The sequence below is a fragment of the Pan paniscus genome, chromosome 7, assembly GCF_029289425.2.
Source record: "Pan paniscus chromosome 7, NHGRI_mPanPan1-v2.0_pri, whole genome shotgun sequence".
Taxonomy (NCBI): domain Eukaryota; kingdom Metazoa; phylum Chordata; class Mammalia; order Primates; family Hominidae; genus Pan; species Pan paniscus.
Window position 1 is genome coordinate 142,876,596 of NC_073256.2, and position 22,746 is coordinate 142,899,341.

Below are 22,746 nucleotides of genomic sequence, written 5' to 3' on the forward strand. Positions count from 1 at the left end.
AGCCAGGGGCGTTGTGTTTTTGGGGGCAGCATAGTGGAGTGTCAGACTGGAAGGGTAGGTTGGGGAGGGCTGAAAGAGAGTTTACATGCCACGCTGAGGGGTCTGGCCCTTGTCCTGTGGCCTTTGTGAGCACCGGGAGGTTTGGAGTAGGGGAGTGATGTTAGCAGACCTGTGTTTAGGCAGATGACTCTGGTAGGAGGGTTGGGGATCCAGGAGGGGAGGCAAGGTTGTAGCTGAGAGAAGGGCTGGAAGGCCACTGTCCCGATCCCAGAGGGCACTGGTGGTGGCAGCCTGCACCAGGGCTGGGCAGTGGGAGAGAAGACTCGCTAGCCCCAGGCTCTGGCCTTGCCTGCAGTGGGTACTGTCAGTGCTACATGAGCCGTGACACATGCTCAAATCACAAAGAAGGCCAGTACTGTGTTAAAAGCTGTGGTGTGGGGTGTCAAATAGTTCTGGAATCCTGAAGATTCAGAACTCTTTGGTCTGGGCCTAGCTGAAGGCAGCTCCAGGGCAGAGGACAGAGCTGGGCCCTGCCTGGGGGTCAGGGCAGATGGAAGGAGGAAGCCGACCAAGAAGCCTGTGTAGAAGGGGGAAGAGCATGGCCAGAGGCTGGGAGGCTGAATCTGCAAGGACGCCATGTGTGTGGGGTCTTCTCTAGGATTTTTCTGGGAAAGGATGATAGCAGGGATGCTATGGATGCTAGATTGAAAAGGAAATTTGGGGCTGGGCGCGTTGGCTCACGCCTGTAATCCCAGCACTTTGGGAGGCTGAGGCGGGTGGATCACGAGGTCAGGAGATGGAGACCATCCCGGCTAACACAGTGAAACCCTGTCTCTACCAAAAAAAAAAAAAACACACACACACAGAAAATTAGCCGGGCGTGGTGGTGGGCGTCTGTGGTCCCAGCTGCTCAGGAGACTGAGGCAGGAGAATCGCTTGAACCCAGGAGGCGGAAGTTACAGTGAGCTGAGATGGCGCCACTGCACTCCAGCTGGGGTGACAGAGCGAGACTCTGTCTCAAAAAAAAAAAAAAAAGAGAAAAGGAAATTTGGCCAAAAAGTTGAGGCCCGCTGTTTCCAGAGGAGGAGACTTACCTCCCTGGAGCACTGCCTGCTTTCGATAGCTTCAAACACCACTCCGGACTCTCAAATGTCTGTCTCCAGCCCAGATCTTATTCTCCAACTCCAGGCCTGTAAATCCGATACTACCTGGGTGAGTATCAGCTCCAACTGGATGACAACTGTCTCAGCTCAGACTCAAAGAGCCTAGAGCTGAAAGTATCATCATCAAACTGAAAGCTTCTCGGGTTACCAGCTGTCTTAGCTTGATGAGACATAGCCATTGGCCCAGTTAGTTGGTCAACACAAAAACCTGGGAGTAATTTTAAACTCTTCTTTTTCCATTATTTCTCACACGCAATGTTCATTAAGCCCTGTTTCTGCTAGTTACCTCTGATGTTGACCATTCAACAAGTATTTATTGGTCCCTCAACAAATATTTATGAGACCGCACTATGTGCCAGGTAATGAGCATATAGCAGTGAATAAAACTGGCAAAAACTCCTGTCCTAAGGTGCTGATATTCCAGTGGCATGTTGGAAACCACTGATCTGTTCAATGAAACCTTTGTCATTGCAAGCCACTGGGAACTGGAGGCTGTTTGTTACTGCAGCATAACCTGGTCCATTCTGACGAATACACCAGTAAGCAGTGCACCACAGCAGTGAGGAAAGAGCTGGAAAAGGAATGTATAGTGTTCTGTGGGAACACAAAGGAGGGGAGGAGAGAACAGACGTTAACCCTATAGGAGAGGTCTCTGAATGGTTTCTACTTTTCATCTGCATCCCCCTTGCCTTTCCCTGGCTCAGGCTTTCCTAACGTCTTGCCTGGGTTTTGTCAATATTCTTGTCGTTGAACTTCTCCCTATGAGCTATTCTCTACCCTTCTAAAATGTAAATCTGATTGTGCCACTCCCTTGCTAAATCTGATAATGATACCCTGTTGCCCATAAGAAGAAAGTTAGACTCTTTAGCTTGGCATACTGTGTTCCTCATGATGTAGTCTCTGCAAACTTCCCAACTTCCCGAATACTGGGCCTAACTCTGATAACTTGGGATTCTTTGACCATCTGTTTGTTCTTCTCTCCATGCCTTTGTACACCCTGTTCCCTCTACATGGAATATATTCTCCTTTTCCTCCTGGAAAACTCTTACTCATGTTCCAAGGTTCTGATCAAATGTCCTCTCCACCTTGAAGCCTTCCCTGATATCTCCAGGCAGAGTTAAGGCCCTCGTCCACTGTGTGCCTGAAGATTCCTGCTCATCTTTATTTCCCAGTGCTTTGCACACTGAAATTGCTGCTAGCCCGAGAGTCCTTGGAGAGCAGGGACTGGCCTCTGTGCCTGACACCTAGAGTAGAGGGGGTGTCTGACACATAATAGGTGTTCCAATCATGTGTGTTGAATGAATGAATGAGTGATTCAGTGACAAAGAACACTATATTCTACCCACTAAGCAGGATGAGGGCTGGGGAAGGGAGACACTCCACACTCAGGTGGGGAGGTGACTGTGGGTGAGGTTAATACAGAGATAAAGGCAGTCATGGTGAGAAGCCATGCGGTATTAGAGAAAGAGCACTGCACTCAGATTCTCAGGTTATGGCTGTTTCTCTTCCCAGCTGCATGCCCTTGGGCAAGTCACTTTCCTTGGTCCTTTTAAAAGAATTGTGGTACAAAATATGCACGACATAAAATTTACCATCTTAACCTTTTTTTTTTTTTTTTGAGACGGAGTCTCACTCTGTTGCCCAGGCTGGAGTGAAGTGGCACGATCTCAGCTCACTGCAACCTCTGCTTCCAGGGTTCAAGCAAGTCTCCTGCCTCACTCCCCTGAGTAGCTGGCATTGCAGGTGATGGCCACTGTGACAGGCTAATTTTTGTATTTTTAGTAGAGATGGGGTTTCACCATGTTGGCCAGGGTGGCCTCGAACTCCTGACCTCAGGTGATATGCCCATCTTAGCCTCCCAAAATGCTGGGATTACAGGCATGAGCCACCATGCCCAGCCCCATCTTAACCATTTTAAAATGTACAATTTAGTGGTGTTAGATACATTCCCATTATTGTGCAATCATCACCACCATCCATCTCCAGAACTTTTCTCATCTTCCCAAATGGAAACTCTATACCTGTTAAACATAAACTTCCCATTTCCCCTCCCTCTTTCCTTGGACAACTACCATTTTACTTTCTGTCTCCATGAATTTGACTGCTCCAGAAACCGCATATAACTGAATCATACAGTATCTGTCTTTTTGTGATTGGCTTTTTCACTTAGCATCATGTTCTCAAGGTTCATGCGTGTTGTAGCATGTGTCAGAATCTCCTTCCTTTTTAAGCCTGAATAATATTCCATGGTATGAATATACTGCCATATTTTGGTTACCCATCCCTGGGCACTTGAGTCGCTTCCACATTTTGGCTATTGTGAACAATGCTGCTATGAACATGGATGTACAAATATCTGTTCGAGTCTCTGCTTTCAGTTCTTTTACATATACCCCCAGAAGTGGAATTGCTGGATCATATAGTCATTTTATGTTCACTTTTCTGAGAAACTGACGTTACTGATTTCCACAGTGGCTGCACCATTTAAATTCCCACCAGCAGTGCACAGGGTTCCAATTTCTACTTCACTGTCTTTTTTTTTTTTTGAGACAGGGTCTCACTCTATTGCCAAGGCTGGAGTGCAGTGGCATGATCATGGCTCACTGCAGCCTTGACGTCCTGGACTCAAGGGATTCTCCCACCTTAGTCTCCTGAAGAGCAGGGACTACAGGTGCACACCACCACACCTGGCTAATTTTTGTACTTTTTTTTTGTAGAGATGGGGTTTCATCATGTTGCTCAGGCTCGTACTTCACTGTCTTGATGGCCTTATCTTCCTGCTGGGGATGTTGTGAGCTATGTGCCTCCTGAGGTCCACAGGAATGTTTTGAAGGTCAAATGAAACAACACTTGTAAAGCACTTGATGAATTACTGTTATTGTGCCAACATGCAAATGAGGCTTGGTCCCCTGGGCAGCAGCTGGCACCTTTGGCAGTTTCCTCCTGCCAGCAGACACACTTTCTTCTGGTGACCTGGCATGGAGACTGCTTGCCTCCTGGTGATGATGGGTTCACTCCCCTTTCTATGGGAGAGGTGACCAGAGGAGAGCTTTCCATCTTGGGGCAGAGTAAATCTAGATGCTCCAGGCCAAGTTAAAGAGCCCTCAGCCTTGCTTAATTCACCAAACCTTGGGGGCACTGTGCCAGGCATGGGGTGTGGCTGTGACTAGTGCCCAGACCTTGCCTTCCAGAGGCTCTGTTTAGTGGCAGATGTAGCCCAGTTGTGATATAATATTACTATCCACCAAAGTTCACTGTTCCTCCCTTTAAATGGATGGCAGATTATGGCCATGTTCAACAAGGTATAGTCATTTAACTTGCTTTGAACAATGAAACGTGAGGAGGATAAACATGTGTTACTTCTGGACAGAAGCCTTAAGGCCAGCACCAGGTTTAACACATTTCTTTTCTGTCTCTCATAACAGCCAGCAATGCCCTCAGAAACAGGCTGCACTGTTCAATTGGGCTCCAGAGTGAAAATGATGGGTGAACAGAACAGCAGTCAACCTGTGGTGGACATGTAGGGTGAGTGAGAAAGAAACCTTTGTCATTGTAAGCCACTGGGAATTGGGGGCTGTTTGTTACTGCAGCATAACCTAGCCCATCCTGACTAATACACCAGTAAGCAGTGCACCATAGCAGTGAGGAAAGAGCTGGAATAGGAATGTATGTGTTCTGTGGGAACACAGAGGAGGGGAGGAGAAAAACAGAGATTAACCCCACAGGAGAGGTCTCTGATGGTTTCTACTTTTCTTTTTTCTTTTTTTTTTGAGATGGAGTCTTGCTCTGTCACCAAGGATGGAGTGCAGTGGCACGATCTTGGCTCACTGCAACCTCCGCCTCCTGGGTTTAAGCAATTCTCCTGCCACAGCCTCCCATGTAGCTGGGATTACAGGCGCCTGCCAACACACCCGGCTAATTTTTGTGTTTTTAGTAGAGACAGCATTTCACCATGTTGGCATGGTGGTCTATTTCACCAGGCTGGTCTCGAACTCTTGACCTCAGGTGATCCCCCGCTTCGTCCTCCCAAAGTGCTGGGATTATAGGTGTGAGCCACTGTGCCCAGTCAGTTTCTACTTTTCATCCTGTACTCAATTACTCCTCCAACAAATGAGAGAGGAATTATTATTCTCATTTGTCAGGTAAGGAACTTTCAGCTCAGAGCTGTTAAATTTCACAGGGTCCTTCAGCTTCTCATGCATGGGGTTGGTATTCAAATTTAAGTCTTGGTGATACCTACACCCCAGATTTTTAAAAGAAAAATGATATTAAAAATAGCTAACACTTATGTAGCACTTCCTGTGTGCAAGTGCCTGATAGTGTGCTAAGAGCTACGCATGAATGAACACATATAACCCTTATATCAAGCCAATGAGGTAGGTATATTTTTATCCTCCATTTTACAGATGAGGAAATTGAGACCAAATGCCAGCTCCCACATCACACAACTGGCATTTGAAGCCCAGAAGTCTGGCTCTGGAGTACATACTCTTAACCACTGCACTTAGCTGGTTCTCCCAGGCTCACGGGGGAGAAAGGTGAGCACTCAGATAACTCCACCCTCTGTGTGCTTTGCTTGGGTGATCTCACCAACACCATGGCTTCAACCATTACATATCAGTTTCCACATATTCAGCATGGATCTTCTTCTACTTCCTATTAAACTCTGTACCTGGGTATCTGGTGGCCATTACAAACAAGTGTCAGTCCTCAGTAGGTCACTGTCAGACTGCAATGCACAAACTACAAGGGATCCTCTTGCTGCAAATCTTCCTGTGTCTTCCCGTCATCTTCCCTTAGCACAGTACCCTTGCTGTTGCTGTCTATTTCTCCAGCCTCAACTGGAAACCACCCAAATGTCCATCAACTGGTGATTGTATAAACCAACTGTGGTACATCCATACAATGGAATATTACTCAGCAATGAAAAGGAACACACTGATACATGCAACAGCATGGATGAGTCTCAAGAGCATTGGACTAAATGAAAGAAACTAGAAAAAAAAAGAGTATCTACTGTATGATTCCAGAAAGTTCTAGGAAAGGCAAAACCATAATGAAAGAGAACAGATCAGTGGTTTCCAGGGGTTGGGGGGTGGGTGGCAGGAATTGAGTGCAAAGATGCACAAAGGACATTTTGGGGGTGATGGAAATATTCTATACGTGATTGTGGTGGTGGTGAACAGGTGTACACATTTGTCAAACTCATAAAATTTAAAATGTACACTTAAAACAGAGGCATTCTATTTATGTAAATGACACTTCAATAAAGCTGTTTTATATGTGTGTGTGTGTGTGTGTGTGTGTGAGGTGGAGTCTTTCTCTGTTGCCCAGGTTGGGGTGCAGTGGCGCGTTCTCGGCTCACTGCAACCTCCATCTCCTGGGTTCAAGCGATTCTCCTGCCTCAGCCTCCTGAGTAGCAGCGATTACAAGAGCCTGCCATGATGCCTGGCTAATTTTTTGTATTTTTGGTAGGGACGGGGGTTTCTTCATGTTGGCCAGGGTGGTCTTGAACTCTTGACTTCAGGTGATGCGCCCACCTCGGCCTCCCAAAGTGCTGGGATTACAGGTGTGAGCCACTGCGCCCAGCCCAATAAAGTTGATCTCTTGAAAAAGCCTCTGTTTTTGGGTTCTAGTCCTGGGGTGCCTTGCAGGCCACCACACTCACCACACTGTATTTCCACAGTCTGTTTTCTGGTTTGTGTCTGGCACTAGACCTCAAGCTTCTCCAGCCTCTTTTCCCTCTGTAATTGCCATCTCTTCCACCGTAGCACAGTGGCTGTACTCCCTGGATGCTCAGGGAGTGATGGGCTAAGAGTTATTAGTGACTTGCCAAAGTCATGTGGCCACTGTAAAAAGTCTTTCCTTGCCTTTAAGACAAATTTCAAGCCCCTAAATACTTGGGCTGGAATACTTCTGACCCGAATGCCATAGGCTGTATCCAACCGCAGTTCATCAGCAATCTGGTCTGAAGAGAGACGCAGACAGAGGATTCAGAGGGCTCCCGACCACCGGTCGCTGTTCCTGGCAAGGACTCTGAGCAGAGGTTCTCCTGGTCACTGTTACCCCCATAGCCCTTTACTGGTTCAGCTGTGTATCATGCATCCTAGAAAGGAACACTAAGCCCCAGGAGGGAAGGGGCTGTGTTTGTCTTTCTTGTCAGTGTTTCTCTAGTGCCTAGCACAGTGCTTGGCATGCAATAAAATTACGATATATATATATATATTTTAAAACAAATAGATTGTGAAGTTTGGACATCTGGAATAAACATGTTGTTTGTAGCTGAAAATATTGGAGTCATTTTTATTTATTTTTAAACATTTCTGTTTATTTTTTATTTCCTTTTTAGAGATGAGTCTCTCTGTGCTGCCCAGGCTGGACTCAAACTCCTGGACTCAAGTGATCCTCTTGACAGAGCCTCTTGAGTAGCTGGGACTGCAGGTGCCTGCCACCCGGTGTTTCTATTCTTTTTTTGTTTGTTTCTTTTGTTTGAGACAGAGTCTTGCTCTGTTGCTTAGGCTGGAGTGCAGTGGTGTCATCTTGGCCCATTACAACCTCCACCTCCTGGATTCAAGTGATTCTCCTGTCTCAGCCTTCTGAGTAGCTGGGATTATAGGAGCATGCCACCACACCTGGGTAATTTTTGTATTTTTTAGTGGAGACAGGGTTTTGCCATGTTGGCCAGGCTTGTCTCAAACCCCTGACTTCAGGTGATCCGCCCGCCTAGGCCTCCCAAATTGCTGGGATTACAGGTGTGAGCCACGGTGCCTGGTCTGTTTTTATTCTTGAAATGCTGAAATGTAGGGCAGCTCAGGCATAGATCATTTTCCCATCTGAACTCCAATAGTTTGGGACTTCAAATGGGGTCTGACACTTTGTGGGGGAAGAAACACAAGAGAGGTGAAATCTTTGATGTGTTAAACTCTTGATGACTGGGTACATTTTTGAGGGGGCAAGGGGGAAGGGTTTTTCAATATTTCGTTTGTTTTTTGAGACAGGGTCTGGCTCTGTTGCCTAGGCTGGAGTGCAGTGGCATGATCACAGCTCACTGCAGCCTCAACGACCTGGGCCCTAGCGATCCTCCCGTCTCAGCCTCCCTAGTAGCTGGGACTACAGGCATATGCCACCATGCCCTGCTAATGAATTTTTTCTTTTTCTTTTTTTTTTGTTTGAGATGGGGTCTCACTATCTTGCCCCGGCTGGTCTCAAGAGCTCCTCCTGCCTCAGCCTCCCAAAGTGCTGGGATTACAGGCCCGAGCCACTGCACCCAGCCTGTTACTAACATTGAATGCTCTGCAGTACTTCATTTAGAAAAAAAAAAACACAAAAATCTGATTTTTTTCGAACAGATTTTAATTTACAAAAATTTCAAAGACAGCACAGAGGGTTCCCATATACTCTAGTTTCTCCCATTATTAACATCTTACGTTAGGATGGCACATTTGTCACAATTGATGAACCATTACTGATGCGTTATTATTAAGTAAAGTGCATAGTTTATTTAGATTTTCTTAGTTTTTATCTGAGGTCCTCTTTCTGTTCCAGGATTCCATCTAGAATCCCACATTACATTTAGTCACCGTGCCCCTTAGGGTCCCCTGGGCTGTGACAGTTTCTCAGACTTTCTTGTCTTTAATGACCTTGACAATTTGGAGGAATGCTTTGCTGAAATATTCTGTACAGTGTCTCTCAACTGGGATTTGTCTGATGTCTTTCTCACGATTAGACTGGAGGGCATAGGTTTTTTGGGGGGATGTCCCCAGAGGTCAAGAGCTGCACCTGTTTTTCAGATCTAAATGCAGCTTATTAGTTTAGATGAAAATGTGTTGTGGTTGACGTTATATGCTTGCGAAATTGCCATGCTGATAAGGGATAGGCGGACTTAATCCCCAAACAGAAAACAAAATGAAACAAAATTACACAAATCCCCCACTTACCCCACCTCCCAAATGCTTTCCACCCTCGACTTCACTTTCCCCCCACAAAGCAACAATACTGCCATTTCTGGATATTGGTAGCTCTTTCTAAAGGGAATTGAACTGACTCAGAAGGAACCAGGAAGCAGTTGCATATTCAGCCCGCTCCGGATTAACCCCTATCTGTTTCTGTGCTTTCTTTCCAAACAAATCTTTTTAGAATCAGAAGGGAGGGAACTGATTCTGTTCTCAAGGATCTACCCGGCCGGGAGCGGTGGCTCACGCCTGTAATCCCAGCACTTTGGGAGGCCGAGGCGGGCGGATCACGAGGTCAGGAGATCGAGACCATCCTGGCTAACATAGTGAAATCCCATCTCTACTAAAAATACAAAAAAATTAGCCAGGCGTGGTGACGGGCACCTGTAGTCCCAGCTACTCAGGAGGCTGAGTCAGGAGAATGGCATGAACCCAGGAGGCGGAGCTTGCAGTGAGCAGAGATCGCGCCACTGCACTCCAGCCTGGGTGATAGAGCAAGTCTCCGTCTCAAAAAAAAAAAAAAAAAAGAAAAAGAAAAAAGAAAGGATCTACCCAACTAGGGAGCCTCTCCCTCTGTCCCTTTCTCCTTTACACATTTAGTCCCTGCTGTGTTCCAGGAGCCACCCTTGAGCTGAAAAGTTGACTGAAACAGGGCTCTTATCTGGGATTTGGAAGGAGAGATACCCGATGTATGAGCACGGCCCCACATCATAGGTGTTGGAGAGGCGGATATGTACCTGGGATTGTGTGGCCCAATGAAGGGAAGATTACCCTTCTGGGTCTGCATGAAGCATGCCAGTCAAAGGGAATTGGGCAGGAAAGGATGCCAATCAAATGAGCAGATTAATGAGCAGGGTAGTCCCCCACCAGTCAGGGGACAATAAAAGCTAGATTTAACTTGGCCCATTCTTTCTCAGATACCATCGACCTTTGGGTGAATGTGAGGTGACTGTTCTCTTCCAAAGTCTGCCTTTGTGATGGCAACTGGTTTACTTTGTACCCAGACTCGCCTGAGGGAGGGAAGCCAGCTTATCCGGAGGCTGTGCTGCGGTGTACCAAGCCCTAATCCTTAAATCCTTGGCTCTCTTCCACATAGCACATGTCAAACCAATCCCTAGGAGTGGGCAGGACAGCACTTTGCAAAGCACTCTGAATCTTGAGCCAGAGGTTTGGGTTTGATTTAATATTAGTGAAAATTGCCTCTATTGGGGCATATACAAAACTCCTGCCTAAGTGACTTATGTGTATCATCTCATCCAACCTTCCAGACTGCATACGATAATGATGGCACTAATAAGAGTTACTAATTTTCTTTCTTTATTATTATTATTTTTTTGAGACAGAGTCTTGCTCTGTCACCCAGGTTGGAGTGCAGTGGTGCGTTCTTGGCTCACTGCAACCTCTGCCTCCCAGGTTCAAGTGATTCTCCTGCCTCAGCCTCCCGAGTAGCTGGAACCATGGGCATGTGCCACCACGCCCGGCTAATTTTTGTATTTTTAGTAGAAATGGGTTTCGACATGTTGGCCAGGCTGGTCTTGAACTCCTGACCTCAGGTGATCCACCCACCTCAGCCTCCCAAAGTGCTGGGATTACAGGTGTGAGCCACCGTGCCCAGCCAGAGTTACTAATTATTGAGCATTTGTTATGTGTCAGGGTTGTTTAAAGAGCTAGACATGGATTACCTCACTTAATTTCACAATAGCCCTGTAAGTGCAAAAATCTTAAGCACAGAGCTTAATCAGTTTTTACCTATGTGTCCCCATGCCCCCACCACCTGGGTTAAGCTATAGAAGTTTTCTCCAAGCCTTCCTCATGGCCGTTCTCGGTCATTACCACCACCCTCTCCTCAAGAAGGTAACCACTATTTTGATTTCCAGCATTGTCAATGAGTTTGGCTCACTTTCAAAATTAATAACTTAATTATTTTTAAAAATTAAGGTGAAATTCACATTATTTACAAAATTAGCCATTTTAAAGAAAATAATCCAGTGACATTGAACACATTCACGATATTGGGCAACCATCACCTCTCTGTGTCTCCAAAACATTTTCATCACCCCAAAAGGAAGCCCCATTCCCACTAAACAGTTGGCTTGTTTTCGAACATCAGATAAATGAATCATGCAGGATGTGCCTTTTTGGGTCCGACTTCTTTGTTTTTAACGTATGTCTGTGAGAGTAACGCATGTTGTGCGTGTGGTGGGTACAAATATTATCCTCATTTTATAGATGAGTAAACCAGGGCACAGAGTGGTTAAGTAACCAGCCCATGATCACTCAGCTGCTAAGTGGTTGACCTAGGATCCCTGGCAGGGTGGCCCTGGAGCCTTATTCCGGAAGCATGTACCGTATTGCAGAGGAGGAAACAAACTCAGACAGTAAGGTAACAAACTGAGGGGAGCCAGTAAGGATTTCAATGCAGATTCTTCTGACTGCAAGACCAAACTGTTGACTGCTAGCCTGTTTTCCCCTTGACTAACTGTGTGTCTTGGGGCCTCTTTCTGGGCCTCAGTTTCCCAGTCTCAGTAAAGCCTTCTGAATTTTCCTTGCTGGGGTGGTGAAAGGCTTGGTTGAGAGCCTGTGTGAACCTCACGGTGCCATATTAACAGTCACGAGAATGTAATTGATTCTATGATGTTGTGGTTCACTGGAAACTTGGCAGGGGTGGAGTAGGACCCTGAAGAAAGCTGGCACTATGTCAAGTGGCCAACGGGAGCTCAGCCCTTCCTGTTCTCTCTGAGTATTTGTAGCTCTTTATTATTTCCTGTGCTCAGCCCCATTCAGAGATCACCAAGTCAAACACCTAAAATCCAGGGTCCCTGTGTTTGAGGAAGTTTGCATTCTAAGATATTTCTTCCCAGGCTGGTACCCTAGAGTATCATCGTTCCATAGGCTGCCTTTGTCATCATTTATGAAATTTGTCAACTGTTGGTCCAGAGGTCTGATTAGGAGGAAAAGAAGAAAGTCATGTAAGGCCAGGTGCGGTGGCTCATGCCTGTAATCCCAGCACTTTGGGAGGCCAAGGTGGGCAGATCACCTGAGGTCAGGAGTTCAAGACCAACCTGGCCAACATGGTGAAACCCCATCTCTACTAAAAATACAAAAATTAGTGGAGTGTGGTGGCAGGTGCCTGTAATCCCAGCTACTTGGGAGACTGAGGCAGGAGAATCGCTGAAGCTGAGGTGTGGCAGCTTCAGTGTTTGGCTCCATTATTCCCTCAGGCATGAAATCTTCCTCTCTAGCCTTGTTTAAATCTCAACACTTCCCTTTCCAAATGATTTCTAAGGGGAAACATAAAAAGAATGTTCCAGAATACTCTGTTGGCCCAGGGGTGATTTGCCAGAGCAGTTTCCTGGATTACGGCCTCTTCCCCCATCAGCAAATCATGTGAAACAAACTACTGTCAGCTGTAAACCCTGAATGTGGGAAAAAGAGCTGACACACAGGGCCCACTTTCGTAAAGCTGACGTTTCTCATGAATAGCGAATTCCTGAGTGTGGGCAGTAGACCAAGGCCAGGAATTCTCATTAGCTGGTGATAATCAGGCATGACTTGGACTGTGGAAGGCAGCTGGGCGGAGAGGTCATAGGTATGGGCAGGGGCGACCCACAGCTGATAGCTGGGCTCGATCTGCCTGGATTGTTACTGAAATACTAACATGCTCTTTATGGGTTAGTAACTCCCTTCACCTCCCCAACGGCTCCTACCCACTGGGACCTTCACCTCCCCATGATCCAACAGTGAAAGATATAATACCCACATGACAAGGGCCTTCCAGACATGGTCCAGCTGGGGTCTGATGCTGATTTGGATAGATCCATGGCAAACTGGTGAGTAAATATGTTAAATGCCTCTCCTGGCTGTGGGACGACAGTTCCCTCCTTGGGCCCCAGCCTCCTTCTTGCTTCTGAGACCATGGCCTCTGATCTCACCTCTTTAGAGCTGAAGGACATCTAGGACATGAGCTCAGCTGATTGTTTCCCATTCAGTGGCTCAATCCCACCCCTTTCACATTCAACCTCCCTGAAGTCAGCATTCACTGTTTTTTTGTTTGTTTGGCCTTTTTTTTTTTTTTTAAACCCTTATCTCTGTAGCATTTCCTCACTTTCCTAAACAGAGTTAGTCACTTCCTTCTGTGTGTTCTCATAATACTTACAAGCCATATCTCTATGATCCAATTTTATGAACACTGTTATTTTCTTTTTCATACGTATGAAAGATTGTGAATATTTCTTTTCCTTTTTTTTGCTTTGGCCTCTGGGAAGCTCAGAGCCCAATTTGTAGTTTCCCTCAATTAAGCAATCGATGTAGGCTTTGTGAATTCACTTTGTCTCTGGCTTCATGTTAAGTTCAGCCTTTCTTTCCTCCATTTCTTTATTTATATATATTTGTATTATATTCATCTCTGTGATTCATCTCAAATGCTAAAATTATTTTATGCATTGTCTTATTTATTTATTTATTTGAGACGGAGTCTTGCTCTGTCGCCCAGGCTGGATTGCAGTGGCGCGATCTCGGCTCACTGCAACCTCCGCCTCCTGGGTTCAAGTGATTCCCCTGCCTCAGCCTTCCGAGTAGCTGGGACTACAGGCATGTGCCACCACGCCCAGCTAATTTTTTGTATTTTTTAGTAGAGACGGGGTTTCACCATGTTGGCCAGGATGATCTCCATCTCCTGACCTCATGATCCACCATCCTCGGCCTCCCAAAGTGTTGGGATTACAGGCGTGAGCCACTGCACCTGGCCCTTGCATCGTCTTCTTTAATGAAGTATAATTTTCAAAAATAAAATGCATCAATTTCACATATACAGTTTGATGTGCGTACCCATGTAACCACCACCATAATGCCATAGGATACATTTCTATCACTTCAAATTTCCCTTGTATCCTTTCTCAGTCAATTCACCACCCTACCCTGATCTCAGGTGCCACTAATCTGTTTTCGGCTACTACATATTAGATTTACCTGCTTCTACAGTTTCATAGAAATGGAAGCCTACGTATGTGATCTTTGGAGATGCATCCAAAGACATGGATGCATTATGCCAAGTGATATTTTTGAGATGCACCCATGTTTTTGTGTATATTAGCATCTTTTGAGATGCACTCACGTTTTTGTGTATATTCGCATCTTCTGAGATGCATCCATGTGTTTGTGTATACCAGCAAATGGTTCCTTTTTATTTCTGAGTAATATTCCACTGTATGGAGACATCACAATTTGCTTCTCCATTCACCTGCTGATGGACATGTGAATGATTTCCAGTTCTGGGCTGTTTTGTGTAAGTAAAATCAGGAGAGTGTAGCAGGTGTTGGGCAAACAACAAACATGTCTGCTAGTGTGAAATTCACCGGCAATGCCTTAGCATGGTGTCTAGCACACAGGGATGCCTAAGAAATGGATAGTCGGGTTGATTTTAACAGCTCCCTGGGTCGGGGAGACAGGGTTGGACCTTGAATCACAGAAACACGAATATCAGTCCCAGCTGTGCCATTTCCAGCTGTATGATCTTGAATAAGCCACTGAACTTTTCTAAACCTCAGTTTCCCCCAATTCTGTAGAAGGGGACTAATTCTTCCCAAATGAACACAACTGTCAATGAAAGCACTTTGCAAAGGATTAAGACAAATATTAGGCAAAACTACTGTGACCATGGAATTTCAAAAGACTAGAATTTCTCTTCAGATCTTGAATTCTCTGCTCTTCCTTACCGCTGCCCTCAATGGCTGATGAGGACTCCCACATTTTAGGGAAGAATTGAGATCATGTCCAAGCTCCTACTTGGACTTCATCCTCACCTCCTTCTGAGCCTCCCATGGCCAAATGCAGTGATTCCCCAACTCCCCTGTACCCCGCCCTGCCCTTAGCACATTTCTAGACCCTGGAACTTTGGGTGAAATCCCATTTATCACACCGGTCTCCCTTGGCCACCTCCTAGCACTGTGTCGCAGTGTCAGTAGGGCTGTTCACTTCTCTGCCCTTGCTGTCTATCATTCATGAGTCAAAGTTCTCCGAGCTCATTCCGTATTGGTGGCCCCCTGTGAAGGGTTTCACCAAACACCACTGTGGCCTGGGCGCTGGCTTCCATCCACTGATCCAGTGCAGCTCCTGGCTTCTCACTTCTTTCTGTTCCTCTCTGGCCTTATTTTCTCCCACTCCTTCCTGTGACTGTTTAATATACCAAGATGTTCCCTGTCTTGATGCTATCACTTGACTCCACTGGCTTTGGCTTTTTATTGTACTTCCTTTTTTTTCCCTTCATTTGTAATGCATTCATCTACCTGCATCAACGTGGCTTTGTTCTCCACCACTTCTCAGCAATAACTGACCTACCAAAGGCCAAGCACCCCAGCATGGCTAGGTCTTCTCTTCCTGATGCTCCTCATGGCTTCCATATTTTCCCTGAGACTCCTTGGGGCCCCCAAGTCACCTCCCCTCCCTTCTCTTCCTCCAGCCATTTCTTTTCATCTTCTTTAGCTGTCACCTCATCTTCAATGCTGGGCTCTGTCACCCAGGCTGGAGTGCAGTGGCACGATCATGGCTCACTGCAGCCTTGACTTCCCGGGCTCAAGCGATTCTCCTACTTCAGCCTCCTGAGTAGCTGGGACCCCAAGCACACATCAACACACCTGGCTAATTTTTTATTTTTTGTAGAGATGGGATTTCCCTATGTTGCTCAGGCTGATCTCAAATTCCTGGGTTCAAGCGATTCTCCTGCCTCAGTCTCCCGAGTAGCTGGGATTATAGGAGTGCACCACCACACCTGGCTGATTTTTGTATTTTTAGTAGAAATGGGGTTTCATCATGTTGGCCAGGCTGGTCTTGAACTCCTGACCTTAAGTGATCCACCTGCCTTGGCCCTCCAAAGTGCTGGGATTACAGGCATGAGCCACTGTGCCCGGCCCAATCACTTTCTTTTTCATTATACTGTGTATCTTTCTCTTTAAAAATCCAGATTCAGACAAATAGCCTTTTAAATTCAATTAGTCCAAACCTGGTGACCTTTTATGCCATCTTTTGGGACAGGGCCCTGATGGGAATACCTGCAGCATGGGCCCATAACAGCAGCCAGCATGAACGCTGTCTCAAATTAGACTGGGTCAGCAGTTGCAGGCTTGGTTGTAAGCAGCCATATAATGTCATGCAATGTCAACCCTGAAATACCTTGGGCTGACTCCAGGGAGATCCAGGGCCAGCAGGACACTGAGAAAGCCATGGAAAATCTGCCATCGACTGTTGTTCCTTCCTGGTGAGCTGGGGCGTGCATTAGTCCGGAAAGATCTAATTGGTTATAACTGCAGGGGAAGGAAGGAAGGAGTTAATTCCTGGCTGGGCCTGTTTGCAGGAAGCCATATGCTTTAGTTATTAAAGTCTGCTCAACGTGGGAGGGAATAAATTGGCCCTTCCAGGAGCCTGGTGAAGCAGCAGAAATAGTTTTCTCTTGGTCAAGCACAGGTTGGGGGGTGGGGTTGGAGGACCACCCGCGGATTTAAGATGTGGCCGGTGCCAGGACCATGGGTCTTGTCTGCCACATTCTCCTGCTAACTTGGTGACACTTTTTCCTCTGTTAGCACTGTAGCTTTGCTTAAGAAAGACACCATACTGGACACTTGACATTCAAAAGGAATTTGTCCTCAAATCTTAGTTCTCTCAATTTACAAGCATGCCTCCTGGCCTTCTCCTGAGTCACTCTTCTGCTGAGTCTTGTGTTCACAAAACTTCTGAACTGCTTTTTCAAATCACCCTAATTTTTTCTGTCTCATATGGTAACCACTGTCATAAACAAAGATTTTTTAAAAGCCACAACACACCTAATGAAAACCTAGCCCCTTGCCCCCAAAATAAATTCTGATGTTAAATTTAACCTTCTAAGATCATCCAGTTTCATCTTGCAAAGAATTTTCTGGATGAGGTATAAAACTATTTTAAATCATAAAAAACAAGTGATAGCACAGACCACAAAATAAAAAAATAGTGCACTCTACTTCGTTGAAATGAAAACTTATACTCTTTGAAAAATGCTATTAAGAAAATGAGTTGATAAGCTACAGACTGGGAGAAAATATTTGCCAGACAAACAATCCAATTAAAAATGGTCAAAAGATTTTTAATAAATACTTTACCAAAGAATATATATGAAGGGCCAATGAGTATGTGGAAAGAGGCCCAACATCATTAGTCATTACAGAAATGTAAATTAAAACCACAATGAAATACCAATACATACCTACTAAAATGTCTAAAATGAAAGAGACTGGGCCAGGCATGGTGGTTCATGATTGTAATTACAGTGCTTTTGGAGGCTGAGGTGGGAGGATTGCTTGAGGTCAGGAATTTGAGACCAGCCTCGGCAACAGAGAAAGACCCTCGTCTTTACAAAACATTAAAAAAAAAATGAGCCAAGTGCAGTGCCACATGCCTGTAGCCCCAGCTTGAGCCCAGGAGTTCAAGGTTGCAGTGAGCCATGATCATGCCACTGCACTCCAGCCTGGGTGACAGAGCAAGACCCTGTCTCAATTAATAAAATAAAATAAAAAGACTGACAGTGCTAACTGATGATGAGGATTTGGTGCAAATGGAACTTTCACACACTGTTGGTGAGAATACAAAATGGAAAGCTACTTTTTAAAAAGATGCTAAAAATGTTTAGGCAACTGGACTTAGTTGAGATAATCCCAATTTGTTGGCAATGTCCAAAGCTTTGTAGCCGGGGAGCAAATGCATGCCTTCTTTATGCCATTAGGCCTGATCAGAGTATGGGCTTTGGCCAGTCAAGGTCATAGGGCTTCTTCGTAGCCTCTTTGATCTGGTGCTTGTTGGCCTTGATGTCCATGATGAACACTAATGTGACCAGTATGTCCTTGCCATTGAGCTTCATGGCCAACTTCATGGTAATAACGGCTAAGCTTATTCCTCCTAGGGACCTCTGTGTGTCCATGTCTACATTTATAAAATGGAGTGTATTCGTTGGGGTAGGCTAACTACTGTAACAAATAGACCCGAAATGTGTCATGGTTAAAGACAGGTGTTACTGGGTCACATAACAGTCTAAGGTAGTTCTAAGTTGGAGGTGGAGCAGAGCCTTACTGCTGACTTGGACAGCTCATCTTGGGAATGTTTTATCAGCGAAACCTCAATATTGTTTAAGCTATTGCATTTTAGGACCTCTTCGTCACAGCAGCTGAGTCTTAACCTCACTAATGTGGTCAGACTCAACTGGTAAACATCTTGCCTCTCACACAGGCCTTATTGCTCCTGCAATTCTAATCTGAGCTTCAGCTAAACTCAAAATGGCTGTGTGTCAGGGGCCTTCAGGGTTGCTTGTGAATAGTCAAAACTGCTGATTTGTGGAAAATACCAAAGGTCCCATCAATCAGTCATGGATCAGTCATATAACATGCACATAAAGTGTTTATTTTCAGCGTAAAAACAAGGAAAATGCAGCTTAGGAAAAGGAGGAGGGAAGGAAGGAACCACCTCTGCTGAGCACGTCCATGTAGGAGGTGCGGGGTTGGGCGTTTGCATGCGTTATCCCATGTTGATTATCAAGAGAGTCCTACTGCAGAATGGTTATCTTTATTTTATTACATTTATTTATTTATTTTTTTAGACAGGATCTCACTCCGTCACCCAGGCTGGAGTGCCGCGGTGCTGTCATGGCTCACTGCAGCCTCTACTTCCACTGGCTCAGGTGATCCTCCCACCTGAGCCTCCTGAGTCACTAAGACTACAGGCACACACTACCAAGCCCGGCTAATTTTTGTATTTTTTTGTGAAGACGGGGTTTCGCTCTGTTGCCCAGACTGGTCTCAAACTCCTGGGTTCAAGTGATTCACCGACCTTGGCCTCCCAAAGTGCTGGGATTACAGGCATGAGCCACCACTCCCAGCCAGGACTGTTATTTTTACATTGCAGATGAAGAAATTTTGGTCAGAGAGATAAAGTAGCTCTGCCAGTACACAGCATGGAATTGAAAGCAATGGGCCTGGCACTGACTGAGAGGTGCTCACAGCTTGGGGCAGACTCCCATTTGGAGATGGGATCCTGAAGAAGCCTGGATGTTTGTGAGGGCGGTCAACAGAGCTTCCAGAATGGTAAATCTGATCTTTTGTTTACAACCTTTCAAGAGGCCCTCATTGCCTTCCAGGTAAAACGTCCAACCCTCAGTAGCTAGCCATCAAGTCCTTAGTCACCTGACCCACCATCATCTGTTTCATTTGTGTCACATCCCCCTTGTATAGGCTACGGTCTCTTTTTCTCTTGGCTGTTGCCCTTGCTGTCCCCTCTTCTTAAACACTCCCTCTGTCACCCCTTTGCTGACTCATCCTCATGCTTCAAGATGCAGACATCACCTCCTCCAGGAAGTCTTCTCTCCTGATGAATCCTCTGCTCCCACTCATTTCCACGCTCCCCAATCTGCACTTCCCTCCCTCAGAGCAGTTGATTAACAGTGTAACTCTATTATATAACCTGCTTAAATTCCTCCATCAGTAAAATGGCTATGATAATAATCGTACTTATAACGCAGCAGTGCAGCAAAGTGGAAAGAGACCATCCTCGCAGAGCCCTTTGCATGGGGCCTTGCTCAGAGTAAGCACTCAATGCATGTTAGCCAGTTAGCACTCTTTAAGTAATTCTCTGTTGAAGCCTCTGCCTCTTGCCAAAGATGCCATGCAGCACTGTATCTCCAGCACCTAGCCCAGTGCTGAGACACAGTGACGTTCAATAAAGGTGCAGGAACCAAAGCTTAGGCACATCTCTACCTATGTTTTTTTTTTTTTCTCTCCCCTCAGCAAACGAAAAGGAAGGGTTAGGTAGACCAATTATGTGAATAACTTAATTGGCGTTGTGTTTCACTAGCAACTGTGGTTTGAAGATGTGCAGTGACCTGCCCAGTACCACACAGATGGTATTAGGCAGAACAAGGACTTTCGTCCTCTTCATACCTAGGCTACCTCCTGCACAGCTACTTGATGGACTAAGGGAAGGGGACTTCTAAATTTTGAGGTGGGAGAAAGAAGGTACCAAGAGTGAACCCCTATCTTTTTCTTTTTCTATTTTTTTTTTTTTTTGTGTGTGTGACAGTCTCGCTCTGTTGCCCAGGCTGGAGTGCAGTGGCACAATCTCAGGTCACTGCAACCTCTGCCTCCCAGGTTCAAGAGATTCTCCTGCCTCAGCCTCCTGAGTAGCTGGGATTACAGGCACCTGCCACCATGCCTGGCTAATTTTTGTATTTTCAGTAGAGATGGGGTTTCACCATGTTGGCCAGACTGATCTTGACCTCAGGTGATCCACCTGCCTCAGCCTCCCAAAGTGCTGGAATTACAGGCATGCACCACCGCGCCCGGCCAAACCCCTGTCTTTATTTGGTTCTCTATAGCTGGTGTCTGAGACTTGGCTCTCTAAAGAGATGGTGAACTCTCAGAGAACAACTTCATGTACTAACAAGAGCAATACTAGCTCACTACGCTCCAGCCCCTGAGCTGGGCTGAACTCTTCGTGGTATCATTGTGTTTATGTGCATAGAAATCCTTATAGGTGGGAACTATGTTAATCTCCATTTTATGGATAAGGAAACTGAGATTAAGTAATTACCAAGGTTACCCTTAGTAAGTAGCAGGCCTGGAATGCAAACACAGGCCACAGGACACTAAAGCCCATGCATTAACCTCTGGGCAGTGCTGTCTTTCATCTTTCCAATTCAAGTCACGTCAATTACTTGGCACAACTTTCCTTGGCACCTTCTGGTATAGGCATTATGCTAATACAGAGACACAGTGATTCCCAGAGGAAGAAATCAAGGAAGCCTACATACATGCTGATTAGTCATTGCCAGCACGAGTTTATGGAGTATTGACTTGTCCTAGGTGCAATCCTAGAAACCACACAGGTATTACATTTATTTAATTCTCACAGCAAACCCTTGTAATAGGTATTAGGGTTCCCCCCATTTTACAGATTGGGAAACTGAGGCTAATAGCATGCACAAGGGCACAGAATTCTTAAGTAGTAATGTCTGGATTTGAACAGAGTCATGATGCCGTGCTGCTTTGCAGGGTGGAGTAAGGCCAGAAGTCAGCATTTGGAATGGCCTTGGAGGGGGAAAAGGCCAGGGGGAGCTGGGTGCAGCCAGGAGAGGCAACTAAGGAGAAGGTACCCTGCACACCCTTACTGACTGGCAACCCTTACTGACTTGAATCCATGTGGCAATCCACGACCTGGGTCTGATATCATCTCTGGGAACGGGCCTGGAACACCCATGAGAAACAGAGCGCAATGGTTGAGCAATGCAGCCTCAACTCTTAGGAAATGGAAAATTCTGAAAAGGAAGGTTCTAGGAGCTTGGAGAGGCACAGCCACAGGTCTGAGAGTCGCTTCCATTTCCTCGCTCACCCCTGAATCTGCCCTGCCGGTTCCTCCACTCTGAGCCTTTGCTGTTGCCTAGGCCTGTAAAATGCAGCCCCTTCCCTGCAGTCCTCCTCCGATCCCTGTTTGCCCATCAGGTTCCCTCACTGTCTGTGACAGCCCTGTCCCTCCCAACCAGTGCAGAACTGGCTGTGGACACGATTTCCAGCATCACTCTTTTTTGTTTTGTTTTTCACTTATGTGATTAAAAAAAATTTCAACTCTAATTTTGGATTCAGGAGGTACATGTGCAGGTTTGTTACTTGGATATATTGTGTGATGCTGAAGTTTGGGGTATGAATGATCCCATCACTCACCTAGTGAGCATAGTACCCAATAGGTAGTTTTGCAACCCTCGCCCTCCTTCCATCCTCCCCCTACTAGTAATCCCTAGTCTCTATTGTTGCCATCTTTATGTCCATGGGTACCCAATATTTGACTTCTATTTTATAAGTGAAAACATTTGATATTTTGTTTTCTGTTCCTGTATTAATTTGCTTAGGATAATGGCCTCCAGCTGCATCTATGTTGCTGCACAGGATATGATTTTGTTCCTTTTTATGGCTGTGTAGTATTTCCTGGTGTTTCTGTACCATATTTTCTTTATTCAATCCACCGTTGATGGGCACCAGTTGGTTCCGTGTCTTTGCTATTGCGAATAGTCCTGCACTACTCTTGCAGGGCCAGCAGAGCCTGGGTTACATCTGGGCTCTGCGGACAGACCAACCTGGATTGAATCTGGCAGAGTAACTAAGACAGGGACCTAGCGAGCTCTAGATTTCACCAGGATCAGAGGCTCAAAGAGGTAAAACAAATCTCCCAGGCCACACAGATTGTTATTATTAGAACATTCTTGTTCGGGTGCTGCTTGACCAATCTGAGCCTTTAAAATGGGGCTAGTGATACTTGTGTGAAATAGATGAGATGATGCTTACTAAAGGGTGTGGAACAGGGCACTCAGTCAACAGCGACATTAGCCCTGCTCCCCACCCACCCCATGTATCTCTTCAGATGTATGTGTCTTTTTTCTACAATGAAATCATAGGAAATTGAAGGTCAGAGAGTCTTCTTTAGCATATTTCAGTAACCCTTTGTGGGGCCTTGCCTATTGAAAAAAGGGCTGAAAAGATGTTGGTTAACAAAACAGCCTTCCAAAAAATGTTCAGAACCCAAAGCAAGGTCTACAGTCCCTGGGGCTGCCATGTCAAAATGATGTCCTTGTG

The 22,746-nt window shown here is 45.8% G+C and overlaps 1 long non-coding RNA gene across 1 annotated transcript in view; it reads left to right on the forward strand.

The window, feature by feature from the left end:
- Positions 1–12,474: 12,474 nt before the first annotated feature.
- LOC134730945 (uncharacterized) overlaps positions 12,475–22,746 on the forward strand; it is a 76,788-nt gene continuing 66,516 nt past the window's right edge. Inside the window, exons 1-2 of the long non-coding RNA XR_010112879.1 lie at positions 12,475–12,945; positions 19,034–19,212. This is a non-coding gene — a long non-coding RNA (uncharacterized LOC134730945). The remainder of the gene's footprint in view (positions 12,946–19,033; positions 19,213–22,746) is intronic.